The 13,324-nt window shown below is 33.3% G+C and overlaps 1 long non-coding RNA gene across 1 annotated transcript; it reads left to right on the top strand.

Annotated features, from left to right (window-relative positions):
• Positions 1 to 10,556: 10,556 nt before the first annotated feature.
• On the top strand, positions 10,557 to 12,639 carry LOC142174783 (uncharacterized). The gene is made up of 3 exons (XR_012703837.1): positions 10,557 to 10,685; positions 11,016 to 11,083; positions 12,002 to 12,639. It is a non-coding gene; the product is annotated as an uncharacterized LOC142174783 (long non-coding RNA).
• Positions 12,640 to 13,324: the final 685 nt, after the last annotated feature.

Raw genomic sequence — 13,324 nt, forward strand, 5'->3', positions numbered from 1 at the left:
AAGGTTACCACAAGGCATTTAAATCCAGTTATTCAGAAAAAAATCTGCTTTCTAAGTACTCTACCAACTGGTAGACAAGAATGCTCGGACTCTTCAAAAATGTAGTTGAGTGCGTGTCGGATCCTTTAAAAGTAGTGTATTTTTTGAGGATCCGTTTTTTGAATCTCTCTCGGGAGGAGTTCTCTCACTACTAGAAATCCGGAAAAAAACGATCAAAATTTAGCGATCAAAATTGGTCTGTGGGAAAAAGCGATCAAAGTTGGTCGCTAAACTAGCGAAAATAATAAAATAAATAAAAGAAACAAAATAGCGACCAAGGTTGGTCGCTACTTGGTTGCTATATTAGTCAAAATATTGACTGGACTGGTCAGACTTTCTTGGTCAAACATTTACTGAGATTAGTGACCAATGTTGGTCGCTAAAGTGGGACCCACCTACAAAATTTTAATAATTATATTATTATTTTAAAAAAATTATAAAATATAAATATATATAATATAAAAATGGCGACCAACGTTGGTCGCTACTTAAAGGGTAGGCAGATACCGACCAACTTTGGTCGCTTAAATGGGGCCCAGTTATACAATTTTAATAATTATATTATTAATTTAAATATTATATGAAATATAATTAAATCTGATTTAAATATAGCGACCAACTTTGGTCGCTAAACTAAATTCTTGAATAAATAGCGACCAAAGTTGGTCTCTATTCAGGTCAACAATGGTCAAAATTAAAAATCACTTTTGTATTTACTATCTAAATAATATAAATATAAGCCGTTAATACTTTTGTAATACAAGGGATGAATAGTACTATGACTCTCTCTCTCTCTCTCTCTCTCTCTCTCTCTCTCTCTATATATATATATATATATATATATATATATATATATATATTATATACTTACGCTATATTATGCACTGAGTATAAGTCTATTAGGTAATATTATATCGAATATAGCTTACATATATAATATATATACTTACGCTATACTATGCACTAAGTATAAGTGTATTAGGTAATACTGTATCGAATATAGCTTATATATATATATATATATATATATATACTTACGCTATACTATGCACTAAGTATAAGTGTATTAGGTAATACTGTATCGAATATAGCTTATATATATATATATATATATATATATATATATATATATATATATATATATATATATATATACTTACGCTATACTATGCACTAAGTATAAGTGTATTAGGTAATACTGTATCGAATATAGCTTATATATATAATATATATATACTTACGCTATACTATGCACTGAGTATAAGTGTATTAGGTCATACTGTATCGAATATAGCTTATATATATATATATATATATATACTTACGCTATACTATGCACTAAGTATAAGTGTATTAGGTAGTACTGTATCGAATATAGCTTATATATATATATATATATAATATATATACTTACGCTATACTATGCACTAAGTATAAGTGTATTAGGTAGTATTATATCGAATATAGCTTATATATATAATATATATATATACTTACGCTATACTATGCACTGAGTATAAGTGTATTAGGTCATACTGTATCGAATATAGCTTATATATATATATATATATATATATATATATATATATATATATATATATATATATATATAATATATATATATATATCTATGCACTGAGTATAAGTGTATTAGGTCATACTGTATCGAATATAGCTTATATATATAATATATATACTTACGCTATACTATGCACTAAGTATAAGTGTATTAGGTAATACTGTATCGAATATAGCTTATATATATACTATATATACTTACGCTATACTATGCACTAAGTATAAGTGTATTAGGTAGTATTATATCGAATATAGCTTATATATATATATATATATATATATATATATATATATATATACTTACGCTATATTATGCACTGAGTATAAGTGTATTAGGTAATACTGTATCGAATATAGCTTATATATATATTATATATACTTACGCTATACTATGCACTAAGTATAAGTGTATTAGGTAATATTGTATCGAATATAGCTTATATATATATATATATATATATATATATATATATAGCTTAAATTGAATTAAAATCCTAAATTTATACTACATATGTACATAATTTTAAATTGTATTATATAATTAATATATATATATATAGCTTAAATTGAATTAAAATCCTAAATTTATACTACATATGTACATAGTTTTAAATTGTATTATATATATACATATATATATACATATATATATACATATATATATATATATATATATATATATATATATAGCTTAAATTGAATTAAAATCCTAAATTTATACTACATATATATATAATTTTAAATTGAATTAAGAGTAATATAATTTTTTTAGAAATAGCGACCAACTTTGGTCGCTATTTCTAAAAATTCAAAACTGATTTACCTACCAAAATAGCGACCAACTGTGGTCGCTATTTTTAATTCCAGAGTGTCAAAACCGGGATCCCCTCCCATTCTTTCTAAAAATTTCCCTAAATCTCTCTTTTCTCTCTCACACTCAACCCCCCCCCCCCTTCCAACTCCCAGCACCAGAGGCCCCACCCACGCCACCAACGACCACCGCCCAGCTGCCGCCGCCCTGTCGCCGTCGCCTCTGCCGCTGCTGCGTCTCTCTCCTTCTCCACCTCCTAAAAATTCTAGGTTATAATTACTATTTATATCTTTTGTGTAAGCTTATAATGTTTTGTTTATTAGCTATAAATTAGTTTCAAATGACAAGTGTTTTAATTGATTATTTAACATTGTATTTTATAGAAACCTAGGGTTTAGGTTGTATTTATCATTATTTAACATTTTATAAAAATCTAGGATTTATAGAAATCTAGGATATAAATTGAAACTTTTAGGATATGAGTTGAATTTTTAGGATATGAATTGAAACTTTTAGGATATGAATTGAAACTTTTAGGATATGAGTTGAACTTTTGGGAAATAAATTGAACCTTTAGCATATGTATTGAACCTTTAGGATATGACTTGAAGTTTTAGTTTATGTTTAAACTCGTAAGATATGAAATGAACTTTTAGTTTTTAGGTTTTGTTCTTGTGAATTGAACTTGTAGGATATAAATTGAAGCTTTTATGTATGACTTGAACTTTTTAGGATATGAATTGAAACTTTTAGGATATGAGTTGAACTTTTAGGAAATAAATTGAACCTTTAGCATATGTATTGAACCTTTAGGATATGACTTGAACTTTTAGTTTATGTTTAAACTCGTAGAATATGAATATAACTTTTAATTTTTAGGTTTTGTTCTTGTAAATTGAATTTTTAGGATATGAATTGAATTTTTTAGGATATGAGTTGAATTTTTAGGAAATAAATAGAAATTTTAGGATATGACTTGAACTTTTGTGGATATGAATTGAACCTTTAGGATATAAATTGAACTTTTAGTTTATGTTTAAACTCGTAGGATAAGAATTGATGAACTTTTAGTTTTTAGGTTTTGTTCTTGTGAATTGAACTTGTACGATATAAATTGAAGCTTTTATGTATGACTTGAATTTTTTACGATATGAGTTGAAACTTTTAGGATATGAGTTGAACTTTTAGGAAATAAATTGAACCTTTAGGATATGTATTGAACCTTTAGGATATGACTTGAAGTTTTAGTTTATGTTTAAACTCGTAAGATATGAATATAACTTTTAGTTTTTAGGTTTTGTTCTTGTGAATGGAACTTGTAGGATATAAATTGAAGCTTTTATGTATGAGTTGAACTTTTTAGGATATGAATTGAAACTTTTAGGATATGAGTTGAACTTTTAGGAAATAAATTGAACCTTTAGCATATGTATTGAACCTTTAGGATATGACTTGAACTTTTAGTTTATGTTTAAACTCATAGGATATGAATATAACTTTTAGTTTTTAGGTTTTGTTCTTGTGAATTGAATTTTTAGGATATGAATTGAAACTTTTAGGATATGAGTTGAATTTTTAGGATATAAATAGAAATTTTAGAATATGAGTTGAACTTTTAGGAAATAAATTGAATCTTTAGCATATGTATTGAACCTTTAGGATATGACTTGAAATTTTAGTTTATGTTTAAACTCGTAGGATATGAATATAACTTTTAGTTTTTAGGTTTTGTTCTTGTGAATTGAACTTGTAGGATATGAATTGAAACTTTTAGGATATGAGTTGAATTTTTAGGTTATAAATAGAAATTTTAGGATATGACTTGAACTTTTGTGGATATGAATTGAACCTTTAGGATATAAATTGAACTTTTAGTTTATGTTTAAACTCGTGGGATAAGAATTGATGAACTTTTAATTTTTAGGTTTTGTTCTTGTGAATTGAGCTTGTATGATATAAATTGAAATTTTACGATATGACTTGAACTTTTTACGATATGAGTTGAACCTTTAGGATATGACTTGAACTTTTGTGGATATGAATTGAACTTTTAGTTTATGTTTTGGAATTTTAGATTGCCGGAGGATTATTAGAAGAGGTTGATGACGTTATTAGACATGCAATAGAACTTCCACCAAGAATAACTAAGACACAGTACCTGGCAAAGTGTGCCTTTAATTGTTCTTCTCATTAGCGACAATGATGATGAGAAGACAATGGCATGTGTTTCAAATAGTGATGGTGTAGGTAGGAATTTAGTATTTTCTAAGTAGATAAAAGAAGAGCTTATAGAGTAATTCTGTACTTCATTTTCCATGAAGAAAAGACGTTTAATTGAGAGTGACAAGGTTGATGAAGACGAAATGTGTTCCGTTGGTCATGGCAGTTCCCATAGAATGAGGATCATAAGACTCTATGATGACAGAGATTATAGGAAGTTTTGTTCTAAATTTTCTTTCAAGTCTGATCCGTACAAGCTTAATGTGATATTGGTAATATTTCTTCGGATTCAGACAATGATTTGACCGACAAAAGTATGGAAATGCTCTTATAAAGAATTAAAGGTAAAATCTTTTCAGCATCCTTCTCTACCAAGAAAAACATTTTACCTTTAATTCTTTTTAAGAGCATTTCCATACTTTTGTCGGTCAAATCATTGTCTGAATCCGAAGAAATATTACCAATATTATATTAAGCTTGTACAGATCAGACTTGGAAGAAAGTTTAGAACAAAACTTCCTATAATCTTTGTCATCATAGAGTCTTATGATCCCCGCTTTATGGGAACTGCAATGACCAATGGAAAACATTCCGTCTTCATCAACGTTGTCACTATCAATCAAACTTTTTTTCCTCTTGGAAAGTGAAGTAGAGAATTCCTCTATAACCTCTTTTATCTACTTAGGAAATGTTAAATCCTACCTATACCGTCACTATTTTGAAACACATGTCATTGCCTTCTCATTATCATTGTATCTATAGAGATCAACAATTGATCAAAGACACACCCTGTCAGGTACTGTATCCAAGTTATTCTCTGTATCCAAGTTCATCCCGAGTAATAGTACCACGAGGATAATCACCAAAGCCACCAGACAGCTTTATGATGCCAATGAAGCAAGATGAGTTATTCAATGAAACTCGTATTGTAAAGAAAAAGAAAGAGACTGATTCAGAAAGGAGGGTCGAGCCTCGACTATATACATGTAAGTTTTTTACTTTTCATTAAGTATTTTGGTTTACTTTTATATAAATTTTGAAATACTAATTCAATATATATAATTTTTCATATAGGTTCGCTTCATATGCAGCTGACGTGGGGGAATTCATACGCAGTCAACCACCTAATGAATCGGGCGAGGCAATCCAACTTTCGGACGAGGATGCTGAAAGAACACTCCTTGAGTACTTTATATACTTTGAACTAGACAAAAAATTTAGTTCTATTATGTTAGTTCTTTTTAGTTCGAATGGGCTAGTAATAAGCGTTAACTTAGTTTTGTTAGCTTAATGTGTTAGTTTTATTGATTGTTGCTTTTAATTGTTGTTGTTGTTGTTGCTGGCATAAAATGCCTATTTAGGATGTTTGGTAAGCTGGCAGGTGGTGTAGCTGCCAAAACAGGCAGTTTCTGCCAAAAATATACCAAGAAAAGCGACCAACTTTGGTCTCTATTTGGTCGCATTTCACTATAAAAAAAATAATTTTCTGGGCAATAACGACCAACCTTGGTCGCTACCTGCCCAGATTTCTATTAAAAAAATACAATTTCTAGAAATATAGCGACCAATGTTGGTCGCTTATCTTTAAAAAAAATTAAATTCTTGAATTTAGCGACCAACTTTGGTCTCTATTGTCCAGATTTTAAAATATAATATTTGGATTAGAGACCAAAGTTGGTCGCTTTCTAATGATTAATGATAAATTAAAAACAACGTATTTCATATGTAGAGACCAACTTTGGTCGCCAAATTTATATTATTAAATTAATATAGCGACCAAAGTTGGTCACTAAAGTCAAAATCAGAATATTTGGTCCTTTTACCTTAGAGACCAAAGTTGGTCGCTAATTAGCGACCAACTTTGGTCCCTAAAATAAAGGGACCAGCAATATTGCGACCAGGCATGTTTGGTCGCTTTTTGGTCGCTTTTAGGTGTGCAATTTTGTGAAATTTTGTGATATTTTTGGATAATTATTTGTATTTATTTGTGCTTGTTTATTTGTTAAATTAATAAAAATACAAAAATATGTCGCATTTTGCATGTAGGATTTAATTCTACAATTGTTAGTAATTAGGTTTGTTTTACAAAAAATAAAAATTACAAAAATAGGCATCTTTTGCATTTTTAGCATTTAATGTCCAAATATACAATTTTATGCTTAATTATTACTTAATTTTGCATTAATTGTTATTGGTAGTTAATTTGCAATTTTATAACTTAATTTAGTTCTTAATAATGATTTAGTATTTTTATAATTTAGTTTTAGAAAAATAAAAGAAGAAAAGAGAGCAAAAATACAAAGGAAAATCGGATTGGGTCATTTCTTCAATTTCAAACCGCAGGCCCAAATAATTGCCCAACCTTCCCCATGACCCGGTCCTCCCCATAATTAAACCATCCGCCCAACCCCCTCCCATTTTTCATTTTTTTGTTGAAACCCAAAAACAAAACCCTAAAACTAAGAAACACCCGCCCCCCTCCATCTTCTTCTTCTCCAAAATACCAAACCCCCCAAGCATCCATGGCTGCCCTCCCTTCCGACCAACTTCTGCTCCTCCTCCTTCGTCCCTCATTCAAACCACCAAACGACACAACCACCCTCGCGTCCAAACGACCCCCCGTCCTCCATTACATTAAAACCACACAACCACTTGCAAGCTCGAGCTCGACATCCATGGTCGTCACTGCTGCGTCTTCGTCGTCAACAACCAGTCCGTCGAGCTCCACCATAAAAGCCCAGTCCACTGTTGAGCTCCTGTTGCTTGACCAGTTGAACTTTCTGCTTGTTGCGTCGACCTTCTTCCATCTGCTTCGCCGTCGCTTCTGTTGCGCGTCCACCATTTACGCGGCCAGAATGCTGCTGCGTTCTTCTTCGCCATGGTTGCTGCTGGACGTTGTTGCCTCACCCTCGTCTTCTTTCTTCTGCTTTGCGTACAGAACCAAACGCACCCCCCAGCTGCTTTTGTTTTGTTCGCTGCTGCCCGCACCCTTAAGTCGGCGTTGCTTCAGTTTGCTTCTTAGATTCGTTCGTCGTCGTTTGGTCGAGCTTTGGTCGAGGTTTTTCGAGACAGTCCGTACATATTTCGTGTCGATCCGGTTAGTAGATTTTGAGTTTTATTTTGTCCGTATTTCGTTTTGATATTCTCGATTCTAAAATCGGCAAATGTTTGTTTTTGTTCATTATTTGGTGAATTTTTCAGTTTGTTTCATGTTTTGTTTTATCGTTCTTGTTTATTGTTTAGGTAAAAATTTGTTAGTTTAATGTTTGTAGATTCAAATTGAAATTTAATTAATTATTTCTTTAATTTGTTTCATGTGTTGTTATGTATTTTCCAGAAATTATTAATGTTGTTTGAATCCATCATGTTTGTTGTTTAAAAAATAGATTTAGTTCATGTTCATCTTTGTTTGAAGTTCATGTTTAATATAGTGATTTAATGTGAGTTTATGTTTGTTTTGATTTGTTGATTTAGTTTGAATCATGTATTTTGTTGTTTGTATCGTTGTATCCTTGCTCATTCATTGATGGTCTAAATTAACCAGGATTGGTTCCCGATATGGTTAATTCATTCCATTAATTTTGAGTTATGTTGTTCATCGTGTTCATGTGATTTGTTGTTGAAGATTGTTGAGAAATTGGTCATCTTGACTATATTTTGGTTAAGTTTTGATTAATTGATTGTTTAGAGCTGATGGGGGTAATTTGGTAAATTGCATTGTATTCAGGGGTAAAATGGTAATTGCAATAAGGTCGGAGGGGTAGTTTGGTAATTGAACATTATTTTGATTCTTTATGTTAAGCATGGGGGACAAAATATAATGGGGTGGGGTTTGATATAATTGTTTAACATAATGGGGGACAAGACAAAATATAATGGGGAGGAATATTGCATTTGTTTATGTTAGGCATGGAGGACAAATTATAATGGGTTGGGAATGTGGTATTTATTTAATGTAGGCATGGGGGACAAGGTTTAAAATAAGGAAAACATTAAGTAGTGGGGACAAAGCATGCCTTGGGGGAATAATTTCGGGTTGGGAATTCAAGACTTGTCTTGCTATATATATATAGGGTCATTTGACACATTTGAGGGGGGACTTGAATTAGAGATTAAGAGAAGGAGAGATTATTATTGAGAGACTTAGAGATTATTATTGACAGACTTTTACACTTGAGAGGGAGGGTTTTAGACTGAAAAGAGAAAGACAACTTGAACTTCTACTTGAATAAATTCCGTTTGTCTTTTCTCGAGTGTTATTCAAAATCAGTAAACTACTGCATCTTGTATCTGTCTCTCTTCTGCTTTGACTGCGATTGCACTTTGGCATCGTTCAGCAGTTGGAAGTCATGAACAACTTCATTTTAGGTATATTGACTTGTACGTATGGTAAGAATTGAATTTCATGAAATTCGGAGTCAAATTGGAAAGAAACTTTTCATTGCGGCAACCTTAAGTTGAAGAAAATGGCTAAGATTGGAATTTTGAGTAAACGACCTCGGAATTGGGATCTAAAAGTTCCAGCATATTCGAATGATGATTTCGGACTTGGGCGTATGTCCGGATTTGGTTTTGGATAACCCGTGAGCATTTCGGCGTACATTGTGGAAGTTAGTATTTTAGAAGAATTTCATAAACTTGGGTTGGAAGGCATTTCAGAGTTATAGATGTCCGTTTGGGATTCCGAGTCTGGGAATAGCTCTGTATGGTGATTCTGTAGTTGGGAGCGCAATCGGAAGTGAATTCGGATGTCCGGAGGTCATTTTGAAGTCATTTGGCTAAATATAGGAATTTGAAAGTTTTTGAGAAAATTCGACCGGAAGTAAAAATTTTGATATCGGGGTCGGAATGCGATTCTGAAAGTTGGTGCAAGTCCGTAATATCGAATGTGACTTGTGTGCAAAATTTGAAGTCATTCGGACTAGTTTTGGTAAGGTTTGAGACACTTAGTCTCTCTTAAGGAAGCATAAGTTGGAAAAGTCAACCGGATATTGACTTATGTGTTAGAGGGCTCGAAATGCAAATTTTGTGGTTCGGATAGCTTCGTTAGGTGATTTTGGACTTAGGAGTGTGTCCGGAATATTTTTGTGATGACCGGGGTAGAATTAAGCTTGAATTGACAAAGTATTTTGGCGAATTCGGGTTGATAGGTGAGATTTTGATCCGGGAGTCGGAATGGAATTCAGAGAGTTGTTATAGCTTTGTTATGTCATTTTTGATGTGTGTACAAAATTTCAGTTTATTCGGACATCGTTTGGTCGGGTTTTTGATCGAAAGTGTATGTTCGGAAATTTTTGGAAACTTAGGCTTGAATTCGATGAGTTTTGGATAATTTGATATTGTTTGAGGTGTTTTGATGATTGGAGCAGGTCTTAATGATGTTATGAATTATGTGGGAATGATTTGTTGAGGTCCCACTGGCCTCGGGTGTGTTTCGGATGCCCAACGGGTCATTTTTGGAAGATTTTTGCCGTTTTAAGCATAAATGTAATGATCTAAAGGTTCATTTTTAGTTCTAGAGATCCAAATTTGATTTCGAGACTTCCAGAATTTAAATCATGAATTATAGGACTGATCTGGAAATTTTGGTTTAATTTCATCAAGTCACGATTAGGTTTTTGACGTGAAATGTGAGTTAATTGTTTAACGAGCGAAATGGGTATTGAACTGGGCAAACGAGCTCCGAATTGAGTTTCGATTGAAGGGTTGTGTTCGTATTATTATTTGCAACTCATAGGAACAAGAATCGTCTAATTCCGAGTTCGTATGATGGAGTTAGAGCCATTTTAGTGAAAAATGGCTGTGCTGCAAATTTCATAAAAAGCTGCTGTATTTTCTGCAGCGGGTGAACAGTGACCAGTGAACAATGTCGTGAATAGTGACCCGTGAACAGTGTCGTGAATAGTGACCCCGTGAACAGTACTTCCGAAATATTAACATTTCATCCGCGAACCCAACCCATTTTTCCACCATTTTTGAGCAACCTTGAGAGCTTTTGGACGGGAATTGAAGGGGTTTTGACGGGAAGTGATTGAAGGTAAGTCCTATGAACTAAATACATGATTATATTGTGCAATCATCCTTGAAATTCATGAAAATATAGCCAAATTGTAAGAAAATAGGGCTTGAAATTGAAATTCTAAATTTGGGATTTGAGGGGTCAAATGGACTCTGATTCTTGTGAATTTGGTATGTATAGACTCGTGGCGATATAAGGAACATTTTGATGTAAACATTTCTGGATTTTGAGAAGTGGGCCCGGGGCTCGGGTTTTGCAAATTTCGTGAATTTCGATATTTTTCGATTGCTTTCGATTGGGTATTGTCCCTTTAGCATAATTCGACATATTCGTTGCGATTTTGGGCAGATTCGACGCACGTGAAGGCCAATTCGAGGGGCAAAGGTTTTGCGAGCTAAAGAAGTAGCCGGTTCGAGGTGAGTAATTGATGCAACTGTTGTTCTGAGGGTTTGAAACCCCGGACTTTCACATCGTAACGCTATATTGAGGCGTGACATGCATCCCATGGCAGGTGCGGGGTCGTATATGATTGGGGATTGTGACTTGGTCCATCCCGAGTGATAATTATAGTATGTTGGCGACTGATACGCACATGTATTGATGATATTTGGGCTTAATGCCACGTTTGGGGGCCTTGTGCCGACTTGTAGAATCCTTCGGGGATTAATATCATTTAATTTCAGTCCAAGGTTTTAATTACTGTTTTGCAAACTTAGCCGTAATTCTAAGTGTTGAAAACTCAAATGACATTTTAAATGTATTTCGGGCTGGAAACTTCTATTTTGTAAATGCCCAAGGGGCTTATTATATTATTTTCTGGACTGATTATAAAGTGACTTGAAACAGTGGTAACAATGACACTGTATGATATACTTGAAACAGTGGTAACAATGACACTGTATGATATACTTGAAACAGTGGTAACAATGACACTATGTGATATACTTGGAACTGTGTGATATAAATTGGTCAGGTAACAATGGCTGACCGGTCAGGTAACAATGACTGACCAAGATATTGCGCTTGGGCTGTAGGAGCCCCTCCGAAGTCTGTATACACCCCCAGTGAGCGCCGTCGACGATAAATAAATATGGATGGCTCGGGCTGCACGCCGCAGTGGGTACTGGAATGTACCATCATATGCATTGCATTGCATTCATGTATTTGTATTTATACTGTTGTTTAGCTGCTCAGTTCCATATGTTGCTGTATATTTGGATTTTAGCTTACTTTGTGTATTTACTGGATTTTCTTATCTTCGGACTGTAGTTACTTTTATTACTCACTGGGTCGGAGTACTCACTTTACTCCCTGCACCTCACATGCAACTGCAGGTATTGATCACCCGGTAGCGGGATATTAGCTCATTGAAGGTATTACTATTGTAGCTGAGCAAGGTTACCGCCAGCGTTCGTGGCACCGGACATTGTCTTTAGAATTTTAGAATTTAATTTTGTATATTATTGGCCCTGTAGTTGTGTTCAGGATTTCTTTAGATGCTCGTGACTTGTGACACCCCGGTCGGGTTATGTTGGGCTTTAAACACTGGTTATTATTGTCGTTAAGCTGTATTTATTTATTCATTTATGTTTAATAATTGTTGAAGATACGATTTGGGTTAGTTGGCTGGCCTTGTCTTCACGAGAGGCGCCATCACGACCGGGTTAGAAAATTGGGTCGTGACACTGTCTCTCTTCTGCTTTGACTGCGATTGCACTTTGGCATTGCTGATTTTTCAATCCGTTACTGGGTTACTCTCTTGTTGTTACTGGTTTGCGGTGTTGCTGAATCTGTTGTTGCTATGTTATTATTGTTGCTGACTTCTCCTTCTTTTGCTCTTGTACTGCCATTTCCAGGTACACATTTGTACGCTCTCGGCTTGAAGCAAAAATAAAATATTAATCAGGCTTTGTTCCTATTGAGTTCCTCCTGTTTAGATTTGTGTTTGAATATAAATTTCCATTCTTTGTATAAAAATGTAGTTGATTGATTAATGAGTAATGGGGTTGCATATGTATAACTTCTTCATCTAATAATATTAGTTTAAATTAATTAAAGTTGTTTCGATATTATTATCTATCTCATGTTCTAGTATTATAGAATAATAGAATATAGAATGAAAACAGTTTTTCTTTGTACAAACTCGATCGCAATTTTCCATTCACCTTAGCCGTAAAATAATAATGAATAAGTTATGTTTTTCAGCATGTAACTAATTGAGAAATTTTCTTTTATTTTTAGAAACAAACTTAATAGAAGAAATGTAGTCACTGTAGGTTTATCCTTAAAAATAAAAATGAGACGAGCCTCGCCAAATAAATCACACATCGCTGGGGCCCTCACTAAATACATAACCATTGACTAGACTTTGGATTTGGCCGTTTAATGAACCTTCACAGCCTCTTCCTAAAATAACAATATGTTAGTCTCTTTAGGACGCGCCTTAATAAATCTTACCTTCTTAAACTCGGGTGCGCATTTATGTGACCCAAATCCAAATCTCAACGGAGTCGAAATGTGTTTCTAATCACGGGTACATTGATTGTGACGTGGTTCGAGATGCGTGTCCATGATGTTGCAAATTCCTTTTAAAATACGAGATGAGCCTCGCCGAATAAAAATACAAAATTGCGGGGCCCTCAATAAATATTTGCTTT

Source organism: Nicotiana tabacum, chromosome 20 (assembly GCF_000715075.1).
Source record: "Nicotiana tabacum cultivar K326 chromosome 20, ASM71507v2, whole genome shotgun sequence".
NCBI lineage: Eukaryota > Viridiplantae > Streptophyta > Magnoliopsida > Solanales > Solanaceae > Nicotiana > Nicotiana tabacum.